At 44.8% G+C, this 27,501-nt stretch overlaps 1 protein-coding gene across 2 annotated transcripts in view; it reads left to right on the top strand.

Annotated features, from left to right (window-relative positions):
* The first annotated feature begins 448 nt into the window (after window positions 1-448).
* SLC23A2 (solute carrier family 23 member 2) overlaps window positions 449-27,501 on the top strand; it is a 138,958-nt gene continuing 111,905 nt past the window's right edge. Inside the window, exon 1 of one of the 2 annotated variants that reach the window (XM_056571392.1) lies at window positions 449-628. The gene's annotated coding sequence lies outside the window, so the exon portion shown is untranslated. Of the gene's footprint in view, window positions 629-15,972; window positions 16,091-27,501 lie in introns of those variants that run through there. The other variant, XM_056571393.1, reaches the window with a different exon arrangement.

Genomic DNA, 27,501 nt, shown 5'->3' with positions numbered 1-27,501 from the left:
AGGGGGCGTGTTGGCCGCCGCTTCGTGCGGGGGTCGACACCCACTACCTGGCCGGAGAGCCTGGCCCCTGTACAGAGAGATCGTGGGGGGGCCCCAGCGGTCGGACCCCCGCGATCTCAAACTTATCCCCTATCCTTAGGATAGGGGATAAGTTTTTCACCACTGGACTACCCCTTTAATAGCAGAGTTTTTATTTTTCTGTGAGTGTCCACTATTGGGAGAGTCTACTGTACTGAGAAACTTATGTCTGTACAGGTGACTCTACATCAGGACAGTCTGTCTTCATATTGGGATGTCTGAACCGTAAAATCGCCGTTACACCGGGGCAGCTCAGCACTGAGCACGTGGTTGGCGATCATGTACAGAACAGGAAGTGGTCAGGTGACTGGCAGCGCAGCGGGGGCTTCAGACCAGAACACGGCGTGGTGACGTCATGACGTACAGGGGGGGCGTGGTTGGCTGTGATCTGTCAGTGTCGCTGTGGTTGAGAGTACGGGTTCCGCCTCCATCCCCTGGCACCTCATACCGCTACCGCCGCTGCCACCGCTCCTCCTCACAGGGGCTGGCAGACAAAGCCCAGGGATACGGGCCGCTGCAGACAGTCGCCATTGTGATCCGGTGATGGCAGGTAATACAGCGGGCACATGTGCTGTGTGTGGATTGTACCTGGCATGGGCCTGGGGGGCACTGATGTGGAGACCGGTGTAGTGCCATACCTATGTCAGGTGCTACACATGCGATGGCATCTCCTGGGGCAGTGCTTCTCAAGCAGTGTGCCTCCAGCTGTTGCAAAACTACAACTCCCAGCATGCCCGGACAGCCGAAGGCTGTCCGGGCATGCTGGGAGTTGTAGTTTTGCAACAGCTGGAGGCACGCTGCTTGAGAAACACTGCCCTGGGTCTCCTCCATGCTGCACTATCATGGCCATAGAGTTACATGGGTTTCTGTTGACATTGACCATGAGTGATGCTTTGGCGCTTGCTGTAATCACATGACATGTACCGTGCCCACCATCATACTGCGCACTGTACCACATGGCTTAGGCCAAGTCTCTACTTGTTTATTTTATTTAATTTTTTAGGAAAAAACGCCAAGAAAAAACGCCAATTCTGTTGCATGGCGTTTTTTCGGCCAAAAAACGCTGCAGTCAAATCAATGAGAAATCACAAATCCACTTGGGTGTTTTTCACTTGGGTGTTTTTCACTTGGGTGTTTTTCACTTGGGTGTTTTTTTTTTTTTTTAAATCCTTTTGGTGTTTTTTCACTCTTTTTTTATGGCATTTTTCAGCTCCTTTGGCGCTTTTCCAAAATTGCAGCATGTTGAGCCACTGGCGATTTTTATTTTTTATTTTTTTTTGTCAAAATCGTGGCGCTTTTCTCCCATAGAAGTCTATGGGAGGGAAAAAAAAGGCAAGAAGAACGATATGTGGGTTTTAACTTTGGCATTTTTTTCAGGCTGTTTTTATTCTTTTTATTTGGACTTTAGCGATCCCGAAAAGTGACGGAGATACCTTTTTTTTTTTTTTTTTTTTTTTTTTTTTTTTTTTTTTTTTTTATAAAATTTCGTAGGGTACCATTAAAAAAAAAAAATACAATAGTGAAGGAAAAAATTGTATCTAACGAAATCTATCTTTTTTATAACCAAATTTTTAAAACAGGGATCAATTTATGTGGGTGGGCGGGGACCTAAAAATGTAGCCGACAATAATAATAATAATGTAGTGTGTGTGTGTGTATTTTTCACTTTTTTTCTTTATTTTTTACATATTTTTAGGTAGTACTACTTCTCCCAGCATGGAACACACTGTTCTATGCTGGGAGTAGTAGTACCTGTACTAATAGACATGTCGCCCCTGGTGTTAGTCCTGACACCCGATGCGATCGTCCATAATATAGCAGAGATGCGGAGCGGCTCTATACAGCGCTCACATCTCTGCACTATACTCCGACCAGTGATATGAATAGAACATCATTCATTCATATTTCCCTGAGAGCTGTGATTGGCTGCAACCATCCGGCCAATCCCCACTCTGGGCAGAAAATATGAATGAATGATGTTCTATTCATATCACTGGTCGGAGTATAGTGCAGAGATGTGAGCGCTGTATAGAGCCGCTCCGCATCTCTGCTATATTATGGACGATCGCATCGGGTGTCAGGACTAACACCAGGGGCGACATGTCTATTAGTACAGGTACTACTACTCCCAGCATAGAACAGTGTGTTCCATGTTGGGAGTAGTAGTACTACCTAGAAAATGTAAAAAAATAAAGAAGAAAAGTGAAACACACACACACTTTATTAAAAATGTAGTTAGAAAAAATATAAATTTCGTTAAATACATATTTTTTCCATCACTACTGTACCCAAATTTTGGGTACAAAAAAAACTGCCAAGGTGCAATTTCCACACAAATGAAAAAACGCCAGACGCAGGAAATTGCACTGGCGTTTTTTTCAGGCGTTTTTTTTATTTATTTATTTTTTTTACCCAAAAAATGCAGGACAAAAAACCAAGTAGAAACTTAGCCTTAGGGTTACACAGAAACCTTCTGGTCTCCAAACAATGGACTTCCATATGACCACAACTCCCAGCATGACTGGACAGCCATGCTGGGAGTTGTAGTCATCTGGAGGTCCACAGTAGAAAGACCACGGTCTATAACAGTGTTTCCCAACCAGGTGTTTTTTTTAGTGGGGGTCTTATGAGGTTGTAGTGACATAATGCCGCAGGTCAGGTGCACACTACAGAATGTCCGGCGTAGCTCTGTGAGCAGCAGGGGGCGCCACAATGACTGCACGGTTATGTGCCATCCCCATTGATGGTAAAACAGTTGTAGACAGAATTGTGACGGGGTCCAGAATGGAAATTTCCATGGCGGAAATTCTGCGACGTGCAAGGTGCAGAATCCACTGAAGACAGAGCGAGTCTACTGGAATCTCCGCACTGAGACATTCTGTAGTGTGAATGGTCCCTGAGGAAGATTGATTCAATCTGTCTAAAAGAAACAATAAATAAACAACAACTTTATTTGTGGCCCATAGCAACCAATCGTCTCACAGCTTTCATTTGACCAGAAGAGTTTTATAAATGAAAGCAGAGTTGTGATTGGTCAGCTCATGGAAGGTAATACGCGTGTATAACAGTGTGAAGAGGACGCATGGACTGCGCAGTGATTGAATTTATTGGGAAAACCAAATGGTAATACCCCATCTTATTATTAACATGGGGGACTTATCATTGGTCCTTGTGTGCAGTTGCTTTTCTCCGCAGTTTTTTTTTTCCATTGAATTTTGCAGTTTCCAGAAAATTCTGTGTGTGGTATAGAATTCAATGGAAGCCAAACCAAACTTTTAATATATTCTTCCTTATGTAATTATAAGACACTTTGCTATTTACTTGCTGTTAAAATTCTCAATCTTTATATGTTTTTAATGTGATTGAAAAAAATGGCCACTAGGTGGCTCTGTTTTGCTCCCTGCCACATGTCAAACAGTTAGTTTGGTCTCCCCTTGGCCTGACAGGAGACCAAACTCAGGAAGTGTGTTTGGGGCATGGTGAGGCACAGCTCTCACAGGCTTCAGTGATGTCATGCCTGCAGGGGAACGCCCACTTTCTCCTGCTGGGAGCTCATACAATGTGAGCAAGGGAAAAGGTATGATACAGAGCCTTTCAAAGCTCAGACATTTTATTGTATCTATTGTGCACCCCTCAGCGCCCGGAAAGATGGTGGCTATCACTGATAGCCAGCCATCTTACCATGCGACCACGGGGGGTTTCATCCCCCCCCCCCAGCGATCGCTGCTATCAGCTGGTCAAATCTGACTAGCTGATAGCAGCGTTTCTCTATGAGAATACTTAGCAGCGCGGTATGTGAGTCCGGATCACAGGGATCAGGACACACACCGCTCTGCTAAGTGTCCCTTACCCGTCCCCCGGCGTCACTTACCCGTCCGAGCGGTGTCCCGAGCGGTCCCGGCGCGAGCGACGTCCTCCATGCGGTCCCGGCGGCGCTGCGTCCCGGAGGTGAGTTTCCGGCAGCAGTGCAGCATCTTAATTGGCAGCAGTGAGATCGCCGTAAAGCGATCTCACTGCTGCCTCTGGGAGTTTCAAAACTGCAACTCCCAGCATGCCCAGACAGCCTTTGGCTATCCGGGCATGCTGGGAGTTGTAGTTTTGCAACATCTGGAGGTCCTCAGTTTGGAGACCACTGTATAATGGTCTCCAATCTGTGCTCTTTCAGATGTTGCAAAACTACAAATCTCAGCATGCTCAGTCTGTCCAGGCATGCTGGGAGTTGTAGTTCTCTAACATCTGGAAGAGCACAGATTGGAGACCATTATACAGTGGTCTCCAAACTGAGGACCTCCAGATGTTGCAAAACTACAACTCCCAGCATGCCCAGACTGCCCAAGCATGCTGGAAGTTGTAGTTCGGCAACATCTGATCCTTCAGATATTGCCGAACTACAACTTCCAGCATGCCTGGGCAGTCTGGGCATGCTGGGAGTTGTAGTTTTGCAACAACTGGAGGCACACTAGTTGGGAAACATTGTCCGTTTCCTACCTCAGTGCCTCCAGCTGTTGCAATTGTTGCAAAACTATAACTCCCAGCATGCACTGACAGACCATGCATGCTGGGAGTTGTAGTTTTGCAACAGCTGGAGGCACACTGGTTTGGAAACACTAAGTTTGGTTGCAAAACACTTGAACGTTTATTACGTAACTTAGTGTTTCCAAACCAGTGTTCCTCCAGCTGTTGCAAAACTGCAACTCCCAGCATGCACGGACAGCCAAAGGGAATGCTCGGAGTTTGCAACAGCTGGATGTTTTCCCCCTTCCCCCCAATGTGAATGTACAGGGTACACTCACATGGGCGGAGGTTTACAGTGAGTGCTGCAAGTTTGAGATGGCACAAATTTTGCGCTGCAGCTCAAACTTCCAGCGGCAAACTTGCTGTGAACCTCTGCCCATGTGACTGTACCCTAAAAACACTACACTACACTAACACTAACCTAAAATAAAAAGTAAAAAACACTACATATACACATACCCCTACACAGCCCCCCTCCCCAAAAAAATGAAAAACGTCTGGTACGCTACTGTTTCCAAAACGGAGCCTCCAGCTGTTGCAAAATAATAACTCCCAGTATTGCCGGACAGCCATTGACTGTCCAGGCATGCTGGGAGTTTTGCAACAGCTGGAGGCACCCTGTTTGGGAATCATTGGCATAGAATACCCCTATGTCCACCCCTATGCAAATCCCTAATTCAGGCCTCAAATGCGCATGGCGCTCTCTCACTTTGGAGCCCTGTCGTATTTCAGGGCAACAGTTTTGGGACACATATGGGGTATCGCCTTACTCAGGAAAAATTGCCTTACAAATTTTGGGGGGCTTTTTCTTCTTTAACCCCTTATGAAAAGGGGAAGTTGGGGTCTACACCAGCATGTTAGTGTAAAAAAATAAATTTTTTACACTGACATGCTGGTGTTGCCCTATACTTTTCATTTTCACAAGAGGTAAAAGGGAAAAAAGACTCTCTAAATTTTGTAATGCAATTTCTCCCGAGTATGGAGATACCCCATATGTGGGCGCAAAGTGCTCTGGGGGCGCACAACAAGGCCCAGAAGGGAGAGTGCGCCATGTACATTTGAGGTGATTTGCACAGGGGTGGCTGATTGTTACAGCAGTTCTGACAAACGCAAAACAATAAATATCCATATGTGACCCCATTTTGGAAACTACACCCCTCACGGAATTTAATAAGGGGTGCAGTGAGCATTTACACCCCACTGGTGTATGACAGATTTTTGGAACAGTGGTCTGTGAAAATGAAAAATAAAATTTTTGATTTGCACAGTCCACTGTTTCAAAAATCTGTCAAACGCCAGTGGGGTGTAAATGCTCACTGCACCCCTTATTACATTCCGTGAGGGGTGTAGTTTCCAAAATGGGGTCACATGTGGGGGGGGGGGTCCACTGTTCTGGCACCATAGGGGCTTCCTAAATGGGACATGCCCCCCAAAAACCCTTTCAGAAAAACTCACTCTCCAAAATCCCATTGTCGCTCCTTCCCTTCTGAGCCCTCTACTGCGCCCGCCGAACACTTTACATATGCATATGAGGTATTTCCTTACTCAAGAGAAATTGGGTTACAAATTTTAGGGTGATTTCTCTCCTTTTACCCCTTGTAAAAATTCAAAAATTGGGTCTACAAGAAAATGCGAGTGTAAAAAATGAAGATTTAGAATTTTCTCCTTCACTTTGCTGCTATTCCTGTGAAACATCTAAACACTAAACACTTACTAAATGTCATTTTGAATACTTTGGGGGGTGCAGTTGTTATAATGGAGTCATTTATGGGGTATTTCTAATATGAAGACCCTTAAAATCCACTTCCAACCTGAACTGGGCCCTGAAAAATTACGATTTTGAAAATCTTGAGAAAAATTGGAAAATTGCTGCGGAACTTTGAAGCCCTCTGGTGTCTTCCAAAAGTAAAAACTTGTCAATTTTTTAATGCAAACACAAAGTAGACATATTGTATATGTGAATCAATATGTAATTTATTTGGAATATCCATTTTCCTTTCAAGCAGAGACTTTCAAAGTTAGAAAAATGCTAAATTTTCAAAATTTTCATGACATTTTTAGATTTTTTACCAAGAAAGGATGCAAGTATCAGTGAAATTTTACCAATAACATAAAGTAGAATATGTCACGAAAAAACAATCTCGGAATCAGAATGATAACTAAAAGCATTCCAGAGTTATTAATGTTTAAAGTGACAGTGGTCAGATTTTCAAAAAATGCCCAGGTCATGGAGGTGAAAATGGGCTGGGACATGAAGGGGTTAAAGGGGTACTCCACTGGAAAAAAAAAAATTTTAACCAACTGGTGCAAGAAAGTTAAACAGATTTGTAAATAACTTTTATTTAAAAATATTAATCCTTCCAGTACTTATCAGCTGCTGTATGCTACAGAGAAAGTTCTTTTATTTTTGAATTTCCTTTCTGTCTGACCACAGTGTTCTCTGCTGACACCTCTGTCTGTGTCAGGAACTGTCCGGAGCAGGAGAGGTTTGTTATGGGGATTTGTTCCTGCTCCGAACAGTTCCTGATATGGACAGAAGTGTCAGCAGAGAGCACTGTGGTCAGACAGAAAGAAAATTCAAAAAATAAAAAGAACTTCCTCTTTTAACATACAGCAGCAGATAAGTGTTGGAAGTATTGAGATTTTTTTTAAATAGAAGTAATTTACATATCTGTTTAACTTCATGGCACCAGTTGTATTAAAAAAACAAACTGTGGAGTATCTCTTTAAAGGAGTTGTGCAGTGAAAAGTAACTTATCCCCTATCCACAGTCGGATCTGCGGGGATCCAACTGCTGGGGACGGCACACACTCCTTTCAGAGAACCGGGGGCCAGTTCAGGAGATCGCGGTGGGTCCCAGGGGTTGTGTGGTGCAGATTTGGGAATATTTTTGTGCTTTGCGTTGTATCTGTTAGTATCTGTCGTCCAACTTAGAAATGAGCGAACTTACAGTAAATTGGATTCGTCACGAACTTCTCGGCTCGGCAGTCGAGGACTTATCCTGCGTAAAATTAGTTCAGCCTTCAGGTGCTCCGGTGGGCTGGAAAAGGTGGATGCAGTCCTAGGAAAGAATCTCCTAGGACTGTATCCACCTTTTCCAGCCCACGGGAGCACCTGAAAGCTGAACTAATTTATGCAGGAAAAGTCATCGACTGCCGAGCCGAGAAGTTCGTGACGAATCGAATTTACTGTAAGTTCGCTCATCTCTAGTCCAACTCTTTTAGTAGCTGATATCTTTATGGATAGATACAAGTGTGCGCTGCTGTTGCCCTATTGCACTTCTGGATATGGCTGCTGGCAACGGGAATTCACACGGGCGACTTCTTCAGTGTAACATTGTGACCTCCCTGTCACATTCCTCCAGGAGATAAAGTATATCTGAGGTGTGCACTTTGCACAGAAGGATCCATCGCTGCACGTGAAACGCACGGTACATGTGAATAGTGTCAGGAATTCCCCCAGGCATCACGTAATCCCTTGTAAATGAACTTTCTGACCCTTCTACGTCACTTTCTATCAATTTAAAATGTGCAATTATTTTTTTTATAAATAATAAATGAAATATTAGAATATATATATATATATATATATATATATATATATATATATATATGTGTGTGTGTATGTAAAATATATATATATATATATATATATATATATATATATATATAATGTTTTATATCCGCATACTGTACTAATAGATAAGATTATTTTTAGCCTATGACCTGTGATCCAGCACCATGCGAGGGACAGCAGCCAAAGATCTTTCTCACCTATAACCTCTAAAGCAGTGGTCTCCGACCTGCGGACCTCCAGATGTTGCAAAACTACTTCTCCCAGCATGCCCGGACAGCCGTTGGCTGTCCGGGCATGCTGGGAGTTGTAGTTTTGCAACATCTGGAGGTCCGCAGGTTGGAGACCACTGCTCTAAAGCATGTCTGTCTAGTAGGGTGATAAACTGGACATTAAGGATATGTTCATAGGTCAGGTCAAAATGTGACATTTACTTACACAACAGAAATTGGAGGCTGATGCACATATTTCAGCGGCAGATGTTCGATGTATTTTTTTTTTTTTTTTTTGGGCTTATATAGTGCAGAATTGGCTAATATAAGGCTAGGTTCACACTGAGAATTCTTGCCAGAGATTGAGTCCTGCCAGTGCTGACTAGGACCGGGTGGACATTATCGTCCCCATAGACAGCAATGCCTGCGTTCCTATTAACGGCAATGTCTGCGTCCCAATAGATGTCAAGATTCATTTTGTTCCCATGGATGACAAGATTATTATTTTTGCGGCAGAATACTCGCCGCTAAAATTTCCGTCGTATGCACTGTGCTGGGGAATCCCATTGCCAGCAATAGGACTCTGCTGCACCGGAATTTCAGAGCAGAATTTTAAAAAGAATTTCAAAAACGGAGAATAATGTAGAGGTTCTTGTGTATGCGTTGTGCGTCTAATTAATGTGGGTTGGGCTTTATATAGGATTCAAATCCATCACTTGCAATGACTTGCTAATGCTGCCCATTTTTCTCTTAAAGGGGTACTCCGCTGCTCAGCGTTTGGAACAAACTGTTCTGAATGCTGGAGCCAGCGCCAGGAACTTGTAACGTCATAGCCCCGCCCCCTCATGACGTCACGTCCTGCCCCCTCAATGCAAGTCTCTGGGAGGTGTCGTGACGGCTATGGGGCTATGACGTCACGAGCTCCCGGCGCCATCTCCAGCATTCGGAACAGTTTTTTTTTCCAAACGCTGAGCAGCGGACTACCCCTTTAAATCCCCTGGCTTTTGGTGTGGCATTTGATCACTGCACCTGGTCATCTAATCAGCCCGCAGAGACTGGAGGCTACCTAAGTGGGTTGGTGACAGTTCACACTATGTGCAGTTTTGATGCGTTTTTTTATTCCAAGTGGTGTTTTTTTTTTTTTTTAAGTGTGCCTTGACCTATAATCACAATTGAAGTGTTTCGTAAAGATTTGAAGTCTTTAGGTTGTGTTTACATGTTGATTTTTTTTCTGCATTTTTCATGTTTCTGCTGGAATTTTTAAAAAATCGCTGTAAAAATGACAAATTTTTACTATGATTTGCACAGTTGCGTTAAAGGGGTGGTGCAGTGCTGAAAAACTTATCCCTTATCCTAAGGATAGGGGATAAGTTTCAGATCACGGGGGTCCGACCCCTGGGACCCCTACGATCTCCTGGCCAGATAGCGGGTGTCGACCACTGCGCGAAGCGACGGCCAACACGCCTCCTCAATACATCGCTATGGCAGGGCAGGAGAAGCGGCAGCGGCCAACACTCCTCCTTAATACATCGCTATGGCAGGGCAGGAGAAGCGGCGGCGGCCAACACTCCTCCTCAATACATCGCTATGGCAGAGCAGGAGAAGCGGCGGCGGCCAACACTCCTCCTCAATACATCGCTATGGCAGAGCAGGAGAAGCGGCGGCGGCCAACACTCCTCCTCAATACATCGCTATGGCAGAGCAGGAGAAGCGGCGGCGGCCAACACTCCTCCTCAATACATCGCTATGGCAGAGCAGGAGATCGCTGAAGGCAGCGCATCGGCTCTGTCATAGAGTTGTATTGAGGGGGTGTGTCAGCCGCCGCTTCGTGCGGTGGTCAACACGCCCCCTCCCGCAGGCTGCTGGGCCCCGTACAGGAGATTGCAGGGGGGCCCCAGCGGTCGGACCCCTCGCGATCTGAAACGTATTCCCTATTCTTAGGATAGGGGAAACGTTTTTCATCATTGGATATCTCCTTTTAATTTAGCAACTTTTTAACGCAAATTTGAAAAAATCACAGCTAAAACTGAAAATAAAATAAAAATAGAAACACTGTGTGTGATTACAGCCTCAAGACAGGTGTGTGTGTGTGTGTGTGTGTGTATATATATATATATAAATATACACTTTATATCCTGATCCCATAGAGATAGCAACAGCAGTAGTATATAGATAGAGCTGGGAGAGCAGGGGGGGTTTGTGATCTAATAGGTGATGATGTCATCAGGTGGTTTACAGGAAGTCAGCTGACCCAGGACTGACCTCCTTTTGGCACATTAAAGGGGTACTCCAGTGGAAAACTATTTTTATTTTATTTTTTTCAAATCAACTGGTGCTAGAAGGTTGAACAGATTATTAAATTACTTCTATACAAAAAATCTTAACACTTCCAGTACTTATCAGCTGCTGTATACTACAGAGGGAGTTGTGTAGTTCTTTCCAATCTGTCTACAGTGCTCTCTGCTGACACCTCTCTTCATGTCAGGAACTGTCCAGAGCAGGAAAGGTTTACTATGGGGATTTTCTCCTGCTTTGCACAGTTCCTGACATGGACAGAGGTGTCTGCAGAGAGCACTGTGGTCAGAGAGAAAATAACTATACAACTTTCTCTGTAGTATACAGCAGCTGATAAGTACTGGAAGGATTAAGATTTTTTTTTCAGTAGAAGTAATTTACAAATGTAACCTTCTAGCACCAGTTGATTTGAAAAATAAAAAATAGCTTTCCGCTGAAGTACCCCTGTAATTTTTCATGTGATGGCACTGCAGTGGGTTTGGGTATTTTATGAGTGGGGTTTATATTCAGTAGCCTTTCTAACAATGAAAAAAATTACCAACAGTGGACAAGTCCTCCTACAAATACATTATCTCTAACTAGATCAGTGTTTCCCAACCAGGGTATCCCCAGCTGTTGCAAAACTACAACTCCCAGCATGGTGGACAACGTTTTTGCCTGCGGTCGGGAAACCGCATATGGCCGAAAAAGCAGCCGACCGGTGGCTGTGGTTCACTCCGGTCGGCTCATAGACATGCATTAAATACGGTTCCCGAATACGGCTGAGTGCAGGCGCCGCGATTAAGCCCCGCCCCCCTCCTCCCAGCCGTATACGGGAACCGTATTTAACAAAACGTGGTGTGAACCCAGCCTAACACTGCTGTTACTACTGGGGGTGGGGGGGTATGGGGGCAAAGGAAGGGAATGAGGAGGAAGAAGACACATTACTGTAAGTGCTGGGGGATTAAAGGAGGTATTGTAGTGAGTTCTGGGGTCTTATGTGTATTATACAGTGGTCCCTCAACATACGATGGTAATTCGTTCCAAATGAACCATCGTTAGTTGAAACCATCGTATGTTAGGGGATCCATGCAATGAAAAGTATAGGAAGTTATACTCACCTCCGGACCGTCACCGCTGCCCTGGATGGGGCCATCGTAGGTTGTGGGGGGGTCGCTGTATATGGCCGCCATTGTCTTCTTCATATGGTATCATTGGCACTTGGCATACACGATCGTGTAGTTAGGTAATCACTCAATTTCTATAATGGTCATTTTATGATTTACTTGGAATTGTGTAAGACTATGTTCACACTGAGGAAAATGATGAAGAGAAACTGAAATTCTCCACTGCCCCATGTGTACGAAATCATTTCCACAAGGATTTTGCCTCAAAATCTGCCTGGAAACAGAGCCCCATTTATATCAATGGAACGTCAAGACGAGGATTTATTTTCTGCTTAAATGGGCACTGTCAAATGAAAAAACTTTTTATATGTTGTACATCTTGGCAAAACATAAAATTTTCTTATATACTTCATCAGACAATTTAGTACAATTTTTACAGAAATCATGGCGTGAAAATCTGGCCACTAGGGGTCCCCATACCTGCTGGGACATGAACCAGTCCAGAGGCAGCGTCATGATGACGCGTGGACACTCTGGACATGGCTCTGAGGCGCTGGCCTGTCACTCATCCTGCAGGAAGGCACAGCCGCCAGAAGCAAGCACATGGTAAGTAAAGGCCTGCAGGAGTTTTCCCCACACCGGAGCTCCGGATCAGCTGTTTTCCCCCAGAGCGCTCCAAGAATCACTGATGCTAGGAGCGCACGGAGAAAACAGCTGATGTTGGCTGATGCAGAGCGCCACGTGTGTATACATACAGTCATGGAAAAGGATTGCAGTAACACATGTTTTGCTATACACATGTTTATTCTCTTTGTGTGTAGCAAATTGGACATGTCACACCAAACTGGGCTGGACAAAATTATTGGCATCCTTTCAAAATTGTGGAAAAATAAGATTGTTTCAAGCATGTGATGCTCCTTTAAACTTACCTAGGGCAAGTAACAGGTATGGGCAATATAAAAATCAAACCTGAAAGCAGATAAAAAGGAGAGAAGTTCACTTAGTATTTGCATTGTGTGTCTGTGTGTGCCACACTAAGCATGGACAACAGAAAGAGGAGAAGAGAACTGTCTAAGGACTTAACAACCAAAATTGTGGGAAAATATCAACAATCTCAACGTTACAAGTCCATCTCCAGAGATCTAGATTTGCCATTGTCCACAGTGCGCAACATTATCAAGAAGTTTGCAACCCATGGCACTGTAGCTAATCTCCCTGGGTGTGGATGGAAGAGAAAAATTTATGAAAGGTGTCAACGCAGGATAGTCCGGATGGTGGATAAGCAGCCCCAAACAAGTTCCAAAGATATTAAAGCTGTCCTGCAGGCTCAGGGAGCATCAGTGTCAGCGCAAACTATCTGTCAACATTTAAATGAAATGAAACGCTATGGCAGGAGACCCACGAGGACCCCACTGCTGACACAGAGACATAAAAAAAAAAAAAAAGCAAGACTATATTTGCCAAAATCCTTAATGGAAAATGTCTTGTGGTAAAGCACCTCATTCTACAGTTTACCGAAAATGGAATGAGGCCTACAAAGAAAAGAACACAGTACCTACAGTGAAATATGGTGGAGGTTCAATGATGTTTTGGGGATGTTTTGCTGCCTCTGGCACTGGGTGCCTTTAATGTGTACAAGGCATCATGAAATCTGAGGATAACCAACGGATTTTGGGTCGCACTGTATAACCCAGTGTCAGAAAAGCTGGGTTTGCATCAGAGATCTTGGGTCTTCCAGCAGGACAATGACCCCAAACATATGTCAAAAAGCCCCCAGAAGTGGATGGGAACAAAGTGCTGGAGAGTTCTGAAGTGGCAGCAATGAGTCCAGATCTAAATCCCATTGAACACCTGTGGAGAGATCTTAAAATTGCTGTTGGGAAAAGGCGCCTTCCAATAAGAGAGACCTGGAGCAGTTTATAAAGGAAGAGTGGTCCAACATTCCGGCTGAGAGGTGTAAGAAGCTTATTGATGGTTATAGGAAGCGACTGATTTCAGTTAATATTTGGTTGCACACCCTTTAGAAAAAAATAAGTTAAGTGAGCCAATAATTTTGTCCAGCACTTTTTTGGAGTTTGGTGACATTATGTCCAATTTGCTTTTTTCCTCCTTTTTTTGTTTAGTTCCAATACACACAAAGGGAATAAACATGTGTATAGCAAAACATGTGTTACTGCAATCCTTTTCTGTGAGAAATACTTCATTTTCTAGAAAAATTTCAGGGGTGACAATATTTACGGCCATGACTGTGTGTGTGTGTGTGTGTGTGTGTGTGTGTGTGTGTGTGTGTGTGTATGTATGTGTGTGTATATATAATTTTTTTCCCCCCTCTTTCACCAATAAAGACTTGTTGAACTGTTTTGGTTTTACACTGTGTTATTGGTAGTCAAAAGTAAGGACTAACTCATAGAAAATGGGGTGCTGAAGTGAATTTTTTAGGAAATGTGTGTATCTGCGCAAATTTTGTTTAAAATTTCCCTGCAACCATCTGCATTGCGTGCGTACACAATAGTCCCATGCAAAATAAAGCAAAACTACAACTTCCAGCATGCCCGGACAGCCAACTGCTATTGTCAGTGTAGGAATTTAAGAATTTTTTTTTCGTTCTGACTTGTGCTGTGCTTAATGGGTTAAACAGCTCCCGCAGGCAAGAGGCGGCACAAACCGCACTTGGCCCAGGCAAGCTTTCGTCAGAGGCCAGGATTACACGTGTAATGAAATTATCAGATGAGCGCGGCTTTTATGTGGTTGCCGCAATGATGTGATGAGTAATTGTCAGGGTGCCACTCGGGATTAACCCATTGGGCGTCATGTCAAGTGAGTAGCTGACTGCTCCAGGTGTAGGCGCCCACTCTTGTTCCATTTTCAGTGTCACATAGTATTAGAAAGAAAGTCATCGACCCTTCCGTAGGGCGGACTGGAATGTTTTTAGTCAAGAAACCTTTTCCCAATTAAAATCTGATGTTAAAATCACGGTGTTGTTCACCCTTTCTCTCTTCTGTCTGCAAGTTATTGCTGGTTGACACACTAATGGCAGCCGAATTACAGTAACCTCAGGGGTTGTCACTCAGCATTTCGACTAGGTTTTCTGTTTGGCCGTTATTCACGATTTTGGACGTTATCAGTATCGGCAATTACCTTGCCGATAATGCACCACCCCACAGCCGCACCTTGCAGCACCCCCCACCGCACCTTCCTGGCCAGAGAGCGCCGCCGCCCCATTGCCTCCCCCATCCCCGGTTTTATAATTACTTGTTCCCGGGGTCCGCGCTACTTCTGGCTCCTGCGGCGTCCTGTGTTACGCTGTCCTCAAAGCGACGTTACCGTCAGTGCGCACAGTGACAGCTCAGGAGGACGCTGCCGGAGCCAGAAGTAGCGCGGACCCCAGGCCTCGGGAGCAGGTAATTATAAAACCGGGAATGGGGGAGGCAATGGGGCGGTCGGCAGCGGTGGTCTCTGCCTGGGACGGTGCGGTGGGGGGCGCGGTGCGGTTGTGGTGGTGGTGGTGGTGGGGGGGGGGGGGCGACGAGGGGGTTCACGGTGGCGGTGATAGGATTCAGGACCCCAGGACAGGCATGGGGAAAGAAGCGGGTTGCATCCGGTTGTGTCCATTTTGCATCCTGTACGGTTTTGTTAGTTATTTTTTATTTATTTTTTGGTCCGGGTGAAAAACCGCATTGAAACGTATACTTATTTATTTTATTTTTTTTAAATCATGGGAGTCACTGTGAACCATATGTGCATACGGTTCCATACGGTTTCCACCATACGGTTTTTGACTTTGCACAGTTTTTTTCTTGGAATTTCAATCAAATAAGTGAAACTTTATTCATAATGGAGTGAAAAGTTAAAAACGTATACATTTTTTTTTTCTTTAAAAAACGGATGCAACCGGACATCATTTTTCAAACCGTATAAGGATTAAAATTTGTACACATGTTTTGATACAGTTTAGTCAGGTTTTGAGGAATTAGTTTTTATTTTTATTTTTTATCAAAAACCTGATACGGGAACTGTATTTGCAAAAACGTGGTGTGAACCCAGCCTAGGACGGAGAATGGTGCCTGGGCAGATGCCATTCTTTTTACATCGCTGCAGTTCCATTTTTCGACCACCAGGGGCCACTCTTGCAGACTGCAATGACGTCAGAGCCAGGACTGTCCAGTTCTCTTATGCAATTCCGCAGGCTCCCTGTTAAATAAGCCGGAGCATGCTGTGCTGTTGTATAATGATATGTTGGATGGGATCGCAGACAGGGAGCCATCGGCACACAAGACACATGTTTCTCCCGAGCAGTGACCTGTCTTCAAGGTGAGAGAGCCCGGCGTGGCCCCATACATTTCACTGCCTTCTCTGTTTGCTGTCAGATTGGAAGATTCTTTATCCTCCAGCACAATTTTAATTCCGGATTTTTATTTTTTGGGCTATTTTATTGTTTTATGTATGTGGCTGGCGCATTGTGTTGGTGGTGTGGGCAGAGCCGGGTGCAGTATGTCTGGGCACTGTCTTTGTTCTCTGTAGTGGGTTTTCCGGGGATCGGCTACTGTCTCATAGAAGGCACATTCTTTTTAATATTCTCTTTTTTTATACTTTTTCTATACTGTAGTATTTGTATGTGTGTTATATATGCGCATATATATATATATATATATATATATATATATATATATACATACCTATACATTGACGTTACCACACTTTGCGCACGCTTCTTCCCTGTCTGGTGAATGACTTGCTGCCGCCTGCTGTGTCACGCTGCTAAGAACTCTACAGGAACTATTGTCTTTTTTCCTGGATCAGTGCTGAGCAGTCACCCTGGAGGAGTTCTTCTGGTCCCATAACAGTGTTTCCCAACCAGGGTGCCTCCAGCTGTTGCAAAACTACAACTCCCAGCATGCCCGGACAGCCGTTGGCTGTCCGGGCATGCTGGGAGTTGTAGTTTTGTAACAGCTGGAGGCACCCTGGTTGGGAAACACTGCTCTATATAGCCAACGGTGGTCCGGACATGCTGGGAGTTGTAGTTTTGCAACAGCGGGAGTCACCCTGGTTGGGAAACACTGCTCTATACAGCCAAAGGCGGTCCGGGCATGCTGGGAGTTGTGGTTTTGCAATAGCTGGAGGCACCCTGGTTGGGAAACACTGCTCTATACAGCCAATGGCTGTCCGGACACGCTGGGAGTTGCGATTTTGCAACAGCTGGAGGCACCCTGGTTGGGAAACACTGCTCTATACAGCCAATGGCTGTCCGGACATGCTGGGAGTTGCGGTTTTGCAACAGCTGGAGGCACCCTGGTTGGGAAACACTGCTCTATACAGCCAAAGGCGGTCCGGGCATGCTGGGAGTTGTGGTTTTGCAATAGCTGGAGGCACCCTGGTTGGGAAACACTGCTCTATAGAGCCAAAGGCGGTCCGGGCATGCTGGGAGTTGTGGTTTTGCAATAGCTGGAGGCACCCTGGTTGGGAAACACTGCTCTATACAGCCAATGGCTGTCCGGACATGCTGGGAGTTGTAGTTTGGCAACAGCTGGAGGCGCCCTGGTTGGGAAACACTGCTCTATACAGCCAAAGGTGGTCCGGACATGCTGAGAGTTGTAGTTTTGCAACAGCTGGAGGCACCCTGGTTGGGAAACACTGCTCTATACAGCCAATGGCTGTCCGGACATGCTGAGAGTTGTGGTTTTTCAATAGCTGGAGGCACCCTGGTTGGGAAACACTGGCATACAAACTTACCTATGGGTATATAAGAAAGCCTGATCTGAGTTACATAAAATCACATCTCGTGTACTTTCTTTTTATAGCCGCGTGCCGGTAAATTCTGCCTAAGGGACTGTCACATGATGTATTGCAGATGTCTACAATTTTTAGTTTTACTTTTAGTTTATTTATTTATTATGTTTTTATTTTATTTTCCCACTTTTTTTTTACTATTTATTTTTTTTCTTTTTAATGTGATTTGACAAGAACTGCCCATTGCGGCTGTGTCTAATATCATCCAATAGGAGTCTTAGTGTAGATTTTACAGTCTATACAGTTTCTTATTCTTTTTGCTATATCATTATCATTTGCATTCATTTTATGTAATCCTAGGATCACTTGTATACGTCCCTTTTGTATAGATTTCTTTTTTTTGTTATATACATGTACCGTATATAACTCACTGTGTGTATGTATGTGTGTATGTGTATGTGTGTATGTGTGTGTGTGTGTGTATGTATGTGTATATGTGTATGTATGTGTGTATGTATGTATGTGTGTATGTTCCAGCATCACTTCCAAACGGCTAAAGATATTAACATGAAACTTGGCACACATGTTACTTATATGTCAACAACAAACATAGGATAGGTGATTTAACCCTTACTCACCCCCATTTGCCAGGGTCGGGGTTTTTGTTTAAAGTCCCATACAAGTCAATGGGAAATACATGTTACTGCATAACTTCCAAACGGCTGGAGATATTTTGATAATACTTGGTCACATGTTACTTATATGTCCACTTAAAATATAGGATAGTTAATTTAACCCTTAACTACCCCCATTTGTGAGGGTCGGGTTTTTGTTTAAAGTCCCATGCAAATCAATGGGAAATGTATGTTCCCACATAACTTCCGTACGGCTGGAGATATTTCGATAATACTTGGTCACATGTTACTTATATGTCAAATAAAAATATGATCGTTAAATTAACCCCTAGACTACTCCCATATGTGAAGGATGGGATTTTTGTTTCAAGTCCCCTGCAAGTATATAGGACTTTTGGTGCCTTACTCCACAAGCTGCGCTCTGCATCTCCTGGTGAATGTGTCAGTCACTGGCAAGACATACCCTCCACATGCCCTATGCTACAAAGACCCACACCACAACTCAGCCCAACCTGGGGACGGGATATGGGGACGGGATTTAAGGACAGGGTATGAGGACAACAGCTTCCTCCTTTGTTGATTTTCCTCCCCCACAAGTAGAAGGTAGGAAAAACCGGGCAACGTCGGGTACTCAGCTATAGATATATATTTGTGTCTGTGAAATATATATATCCTCACATGTGTATTAGGGCTGCAGCTAACGATGAGTTGTCGATTATTTCATCGATTAATCGGAAATACCCAACAAAATGCCAAAAAAGGGGGTTAGCTGATTCTACTGGAAAAATGATGTACAATGGCCATATTAAAAGTTGCTAGCATGTGATGTGACCAAACAGCAGCAATTTATTTTCTTTTTTTCTTTTTTATGCTTATGCCGGTTGCTGTACAGGATCATTATTAATGAGTGGAGGGTGGGACAGGGACTTCACTTATAGAGGCTGCGGGACTTGCGGAAGCCGCAGACATAGCGCCTGACCGCTGTTTATCATTGATGGCAAGTAACTATCTACATGGAGTAAGAGTTACACAGGCTGTCTGGGCATGCTGGGAGTTATAGTTTTGCAACAGCTGGAGGCCCCCTGATTGTGAGACACTGAATTACACTACTATCTGGAGCCTCTATCAGTAGCTATGTGATTATTCACACATTTCCAGGAGGCATAACAGAGGGACAGCACAATGCAGAGTAGAAACTGTGCTCCAAAATTATGATTTTTGGAGGAAATGCAAGTATTTCCTATAAAGGACAGGAATGATGAAAGATAAGCTAGTATGTCAAAACCGCAGGTCTGCAGTCTTTTCAAAGCTGATAATATTGTGTATATAAGGGTTTGTTCAGATATGTAACATGCAGATTTTGCTATATTTTCCGCTGTGAGCCCCATACAGTTACATTGTGCTGTGATTTGTGGTTCTCTTGGTATGGAAAATAATGAAAATAGGCAATAAATGTAAATATGTACTAGGGAGATGACACCAAGGGGGCAAATACTTTTATGAATTTCCTGTCGCTATTCTCCTTAAAGGGGTACTCCGGTGAAAACCTTTTTTCTTTCAAATCAACTGGTGCCAGAAAGTTAAACAGATTTGTAAATTACTTCTATTAAAAAATCCTAATCCTTCCTGTACTCTGCTGAATACTACAGAGGAAATTCTTTTCTTTTTGGAATTCTCTCTGATGACATCACGAGCACAGTGCTTTTTGTTGATGTCATTATAATAATAATAATAACTTTATTTATTGTTATCCTTAGTGGGGATTTGAACCCAAGGCCCCAGCACTGCAAGGCAGCAGTGCTAACCACTGAGCCACCATGCTGCCCTTAGCATACATCTGCTATGCACGGTTGCTAAAATGGACAGAGATGTCAGCAGAGAGCACTGTGCTCGTGATGTCATCAGTGTTCCAAAAAGAAAGGAATTTCCTCTGTAGCATTCAGCATCTAATAAGTACTGGAAGGATTAAGATTTTTTAACAGAAGTAATTTACAAATATGTTTAACTTTCTGGCACCAGTTGATTTAAAAGAAAAAAGGCTTTCACCGGAGTACCCCTTTAAAGTGGCTGACACCAGGCAACAATGGATTGTATTCAACTGCGTAACTCCTTAACATAAGACTTCATTGTCTCTTTAAATGTAAGAATGTGTGCAATGCTCCTGTTATTGCATTGGGTGTGAAATGCAGAATTTTTCAGGCATTAGATGGGATAAGGATAGAAATAGTGGTGACCTAACCAGGGAGTGAATCATTTCTCAGTATCCATCAAGGGGTATTACCACACAGTATGGTCCTTGCTCATGTACTTTGTTTTAAAAATACAAAAATGAAGTTTTCTATGTTTTATGTGTGTTTAAAAAGCTGCCACTAGGTGTCTCCCTACTTGTCTAGAGCACATTTCCCCCAATCTTTTGCACAGACCTTGGATTCCTACTGGCCTGTCAGAAGTCCAAACACAGGAAATGCAGTCTGCAGTGCTGAGAGGTGTGTGTGCAGCCTTATCCAATCATAGCTCATCTCACACTGAACTTCTCCCCTGTATGGCTTCAGATGATGTCACACCTGCTGGGTAATGCCCCTTCCCAGTCTGTGAACCTGAGGCTGAGCAGAAAATACAGAGAAATATCAAGGTAGAAAACTAAAACAATAAAAATAAAGGCAGAGGGTGGCTTATCATGATTGGGGCAGTAAACTGTGAGGATTATAAAATGTACAGTCATGGCCGTAAATGTTGGCACCCCTGAAAGTATTTCTCACACAAAAGGATTGCAGTAATACATGTTTTGATATACACATGTTTATTCCCTTTGTGTGTATTGAAACTAAACAAAGGGAGAAAAAAAAAGCAAATTGGACATAATGTCACACCAAACTCCAAAAATGGGCTGGACAAAATAGTTGGCACCTTTTCAAAATTGTGGAAAAATAAGATTGTTTCAAGCATGTGATGCTCCTTTAAACTCACCTGGGGCAAGTAACAGGTGTGGGCAATATAAAAAATCACACCTGAAAGTAGATAAAAAGGAGAGAAGTTCACATAGTCTTTGCATTGGGTGTCTGTGTCTGCCACACTAACCATGGACAACAGAAAGAGGAGAAGAGAACTGTCTGAGGAATTGAGAACCAAAATTGTTGGAAAATATCAACAATCTCAAGGTTACAAGTCAATCTCCAGAGATCTAGATTTGCCATTGTCATTTGCCACAGTGCTCAACATTATCAGGAAGTTTGCAACCCATGGCACAGTAGCTAATCTCTCTGAGTGTGGAGGGAAGAGAAAAATTGATGAAAGGTGTCAGAGGATAGTTCGGATGGTGGATAAGCAGCCCCAAACAAGTTCCAAACATATTCAAGCTGTCCTGCAGGCTCAGGGAGCATCTGTGTCAGCGCGAATTATCCATCGACATTTAAATGAAATGCTATGGCAGGAGACCCAGGAGGACCCCACTGCTGAGAGTACTGATTGGCTGACTGCACAGGCTTGCTCCTGTGAGGGAGACAGACTGACACGCCCCCTCCAGCCTGCACAATGAAAAAGTAACTCACCAGCAGATAAATGCTTATATCTCTGGATATATAGGTCCGAGACACATAAAAATGATATGCACATGATCAGGATTGGGTCCTGAGTAACATATCACTTTTTTTTGCACTATGACAGGTACACTTTTAATTTCAGTTTTTCCTTTGAAGTGGTACAACTAGTGCGAATGTCATACAAAAAGTCGCAAACCCTTTAAAACACCACAAATCTACAACTTCTTTTAAGTTCCTTCTCTTTGGAGCTCAATTGAGTTTTGAGAGTCCCTGATCCACGTCCATTACTTCGAAGCAAACACGTTGGCATTGCCCATAAGGAGTGTAATGGCCTTTCTGTTGCAATGTTTGACACTCTCACACTTTTGGTGAGGCAGTCTTCTTAAATGGGTCTTCTGAGAACTTATGTACTGATGGCCTGTCCTCACGGTAGACCATCAATATGTAATTGTTGTGGGCTGACACCTGGCACCCCCACCAATCAGCTGTTTGCAAGGAGGGCACCCTTATATACAGTGACGGTGATGTGGTAAAATCCAAAACCTTGGCAAAAGCGCTTGACAGCGGTACCTCGAGACACATGCAAAGAGAATGGGGCGCGGAGCCTTGCAAACCTTCCTTGTTACTGCCAGGTCCTGCACATTCATGGCCCTACACAGGCACAGGGGTGTGTGCTTGCGCCTGCGCAGTAGCCAAAACCTTTGTGGGACAGCCGATCCAGTAGTGACACGGTCCAGTGTTTTACCAAAGATCTGGATTTTATCACTTCATCGGAAGCAGACAGCTCCACACAACATATAGTGGCCCTTCTGGGTTACTGCAGCTCACTTCAATAGGTGCTGAGCTGCAGTAACCCTGCATGACCACTACACACTGTATGGCGCTGTCTGCTTCCTGCTCTGTTCTGTGTATATGATCTCCATGGCTCTGGCAATCGGCTGAGTGGTAGAGGGCGCTAGATGTCGGACGCCTACTGATCAGAGACCGGCGGCCTATCCTGTTTAGATCGCACAGCTGATAAAACAATCTATTCTGATTTTGGTAGTTTTCCCGAATTTAATCCATACCCATACACGTCAGATTTGCAGCAGGCGCTATGCTCGGTTTGTTATATTTACATACCACCATATGTAACCGGCAGTGACATTTCATGCTTCGCCATGTGCGGAGCGCCTTCTCCAGCTTCCTCTGGCAGGGAAATGTTTAATCTGGCAGTAGAAGACCTGGAAGTTTTGGATGATGTTTCAAGCTACATTTACAGACCTTAAAATTGCGAGCCTATGAGACTCTATACGATTGGGCAGGAGAACAGCATTCAGGAGCCAGGGAGAGACATCTGGAACAAGCGGATTACTTATGATCTTCAATTGTAAGAACAGTCCACATAGGTGACAGCATCATTTATTTGCTGGAATAAAGGTAGTTATTCTAAAGCAGTATTCTCCAGCCTGTAACTTTGCAGCTATTGCAATACTACAACTCCCAGCATGCCCAGGCAGCCTACACCTGCATTATTATTAAGTTCTTGCCAATGATTTGCCTAGATCATCTATTAAAATAACTTGGCAGTAGTAGATAGGATCCTGGAAGGTGTTCACTTTGCAGGTTTTCTGAATGCTTGTGATGGCGACAACGGGGTTAACTCAAGCTGTCATCGCACTTGTAAAATAGGATATGTCCATTTTTAGGATACTGATTCATCCTGGTGATGAGTCACTATATGTCTTTTCTCCTGTACCATTCCACAAAAGACAGGATATTGCCATCTCCTGGAGCTGAAAAGGGCTTTATTAGTGGGGAGCAGGATGGAGAAGACTGGGGCTGGATGGGTGGGGGGTGGGGAACTGTATGGAGGGGGCTGGATGGGTGGGGAACTGTATGGAGGGGGCTGGATGGGTGGGGGGTGGGGAACTGTATGGAGGGGGCTGGATGGGTGGGGGGTGGGGAACTGGATGGAGGGGGCTGGATGGGTGGGGGGGCTGGGTGGAGAGGGCTGTGTAAGACTGGGGCAGGATGGAGGGAGCTGTATGGGTGGGAGGCAGGATGGAGGGGGCTTTATGGGTGGGAGGCAGGATGGAGGGGGCTTTATGGGTGGGAAACTGCATGAAGGGGGCTGTATGGGTGGGGAACTGTTTGGAGGAGGCTATATGGGAGCGTAGCTGAATTGAGGGGGCTGGATAAAAGGGGCTTTATGGGTGGGGTGTTGTATGGATGGGAAACGGTATGAAGGGGGCTTTGTGAGTGTGGGCTGTATGGGTAGGGCAGGGTAAAGGGAGCTGTATGAGTGGGGAGCTGGATGAAGAGGGCTGTATGGGTGTGGGGGGTGAATGGAGGGGCTGAATGGAAAGGGCTGTATGAGAGGTGACCTTCAAGGAGGGGTCTGTATGGGTGGGGAGCTGGACAGGGAGGGGTCTGTATGGGTGGGGAGCGGGACAAGGAGGGGTCTGTATGGGTGGGGAGCTGGACAGGGAGGGGTCTGTGTGGGTGGGGAGCTGGACAGGGAGGGGTCTGTGTGGGTGGGGAGCGGGACAGGGAGGGGTCTGTGTGGGTGGGGAGCGGGACAGGGAGGGGTCTGTGTGGGTGGGGAGCGGGACAGGGAGGGGTCTGTGTGGGTGGGGAGCGGGACAGGGAGGGGTCTGTGTGGGTGGGGAGCGGGACAGGGAGGGGTCTGTGTGGGTGGGGAGCGGGACAGGGAGGGGTCTGTATGAGTGGGGAGCTGTATGGAGGGGACTATATTAGTGGGGGTCTGGATGGAGAGGGCTGTGTGAGACTGGGGCTACTGTATATGGATGAGCTAGGAGGGAGGCAGGGTGGAGGGGGCTTGATGAAATGGGCTTTGTGGGTGGGAAACTATGTATGGAGGGGGCTGTATGGGTGGGGAGCTTTATGGAGGGGATAGAATTGGTGGGTAGCTAGATGAAGGGGCGGTATGGGGGGGGGGGGGGGGGTATTTCCTCTGGTGGAGGGGCTGTCTCGTGCACCTTCACAGACAAGGTCTGTTATGCTCCACAAGGAATTTAAGATGATCTCAAGTGTTAATCTGTGGATCAGTCAAGGTTCAGACATTCTCTCACTGCACCTCCCACCTCTCTGATGAGATTTGCCTGTTTAACCCTTTGCCAGCCTATTGTGTTTCTCTAGTTATTCAGGTATATCAAGTCCGAGCAACCCCTAAAAAGCCCACAAAAAGGCAAATACAAATGTGCATGACTAATCTCAGTGTTACTTTCTTCACCTTCACTTTTTAAGGAATAATCCTTACCATGGTATTTCTCCCCATCTCGGCGGTAAGCAATGTACTAGTCCTCAAGTCAACTGACAAACGGCGTCTTGCACAATAGTCTTATTCCTATGGAAACACTGCCTGCTTCCTATTCTATACCGTAGTCATGTAATGTGTCCATAGCAACCAGTCTGACTCTTAAAGGGGTATAACCAGGGCTCAAGTCCTGCAGGAATTGTAATAGAATGGAGTTCCTGCACTTTTCCTACAGCAGGAACACTGTTCCCATTAGCAGGAGTCATGCAGCACCAATCCTTGAATGAAAATCCTGGGTGAGTTCCCACACTTTTTTCCCAGGACTTGACTTGTGGGTAGAGATGAGCGAACTTACAGTAAATTCGATTCGTCACGGACTTCTCGGCTCAGCAGTTGATACCTTATCCTGCATAAATTAGTTCAGCTTTCAAGTGCTCCAGTGGGCTGGAAAAGGTGGATAAAGATCTAGGAAAGAGTCTCCTAGGACTGTATCCACCTTTTCCAGCCCATCGGAGCACCTGAAAGCTGAACTCATTTATGCAGGATAAGTCATCAACTGCCGAGCCGAGAAGTTCGTGACGAAACGAATTTACTGTAAGTTTGCTCATCTCTACTTCTGGGTATAATTGTTGCCATTCATGCGCTTGGTGACTGGTGCTGCAGTGGTGACTAGTCTTGCTGTCCTTGCTCTTAGCATGCCCACTCTGTCCTTCTTGGCATGCAAAGTCAGCACTAACTCTATAGAGTGGGCATGCAAGGACACTGTCACCAGTCACCACTGCAGCACTGCTTGGTACACAATGGGTTTACACCTTTTTCTTCTCCTTCCTAGCAATATAGATCAGTGTTCTCTAAAGTGTGGACCTCCAGCTGTTACAAAACTTCAACTCCCAGCATGCCCGGACAGCCGTTGGCTGTCCGGGCATGCTGGGAGTTGTAGTTTTGCAACAGCTGGAGGTCCACACTTTAGAGACCTAGAATATAGATGATTTAAACAGGGACATGTCTACAAAGGGACTTCCAGACACTACAGCAGCATGTTTGTGGTTCAGTTCCCACTGACAGGTTTCCATTAAAGGGGTTATCCAAGAAAAAACTTTTTTTTTATATATCAACTGGCTCCAGAAAGTTAAACAGATTTGTAAATTACTTCTATTAAAAAATCTTAAACCTTTCAGTACTTATGAGCTTCTGAAGTTGAGTTATTTTCTGTCTAAGTGCTCTCTGATGACACGTGTCTCAATAAAACGCCCAGTTTAGAAGCAAATCCCCATAGCAAAACTTTTCTAAACTGGGCGTTTCCCGAGACACGTGTCATCAGAGAGCACTTAGACAGAAAAGAACAACCTTAACTTCAGAAGCTCATAAGTACTGAAAGGATTAAGATTTTTTAATAGAAGTAATTTACAAATCTGTTTAACTTTCTGGAGCCAGTTGATATATATAAAAAAGTTTTTTTCCTGGATAACCCATTTAAGTAATGAGGGTTTCATGAATCTTCCATATGAACATATTTGCCTATAGCACGGTTGGATGTAAATGGTTAATAGGTAAATAAACCTGTCACCTAGTAGCTAGTAATGCTTCAAGGGACTGTCCACCTTTTATCTTCTGACATGTCTTGGTGACAGGTTGAAAGATGCTTAAGGGTGTATTCACACACACCGGATCTGCAGTTGCAGATTTTACAAAACTGTCAAAATGACATAAGGATGCGGATGAGCAACTGTGGATTTGACATCTTCAGATCCTCAGCAGGTCCTGTGTTTGTGAATACACCTTTAAGGACAAGTCCCATGCCCATGAGTACAGAAAAACTTATCCGCAAGACAGGGGATAAGTTTTAGGGCGCGGTGGGGGGTCCGAACACTGTGGTCCCCCCGCGATCGTCTGTATGCAGAGCCCCGGCTCTCCCACAGAGTAGCACGTCATGACCCCCATCTGAAGTGGGGGCCGCCACGCCTCCTCCACAAATCTCTATGGGAGAGCCGAAGATAGCCTAACGGCTCTCCCATAGAGATATATGGAGGGGGCGCAGGGGTCGTGACGCCCCACTCTGTGGAAGAGACGGGGCTCCGTACAGACTATCGCGGGGGGCCACAGCGCCCGGACTCCCCACAATCGAAAAGTTATCCTTTACCCCGTACATAGGGGATACGTTTTTCTATACTTATCGGCATGGCACTTGCCCTTTAAGGTTATGTTCATACAGCAGAATTTGCTTGGAAATGGCGTTGTAGCAGAGTCCCATTGTTTTCAATGGGATTCTGTCGCATTGGGCATATGGCAAAATTTCTGTATATGGAGATGGAGAAACTCGATATACTCTTAGCACCGGCTTGTTGTGTGGGCGCCTGTGGAATGTCCACCTGGAAATTTTCCGGCCGGACATTCCGCCATGTGAACAGAGCCTTAAGAGTCCTTTATAGGAAACCACTGGGCAAGTGGGCAACCACGAAACACGTTAAGCTGACTATGGTTCTTGTTTATAATTAATAATGAACTATTTTGTTAGGGACTGAATAAAAGATAATGTTTTATCCACATCGTGAGAACGCAGGA

Source organism: Hyla sarda, chromosome 4, assembly GCF_029499605.1.
Source record: "Hyla sarda isolate aHylSar1 chromosome 4, aHylSar1.hap1, whole genome shotgun sequence".
Classification (NCBI taxonomy): domain Eukaryota; kingdom Metazoa; phylum Chordata; class Amphibia; order Anura; family Hylidae; genus Hyla; species Hyla sarda.
Note: the sequence above shows the minus strand (reverse complement) of the source record. Positions and strands in the feature narration are given on the sequence as shown.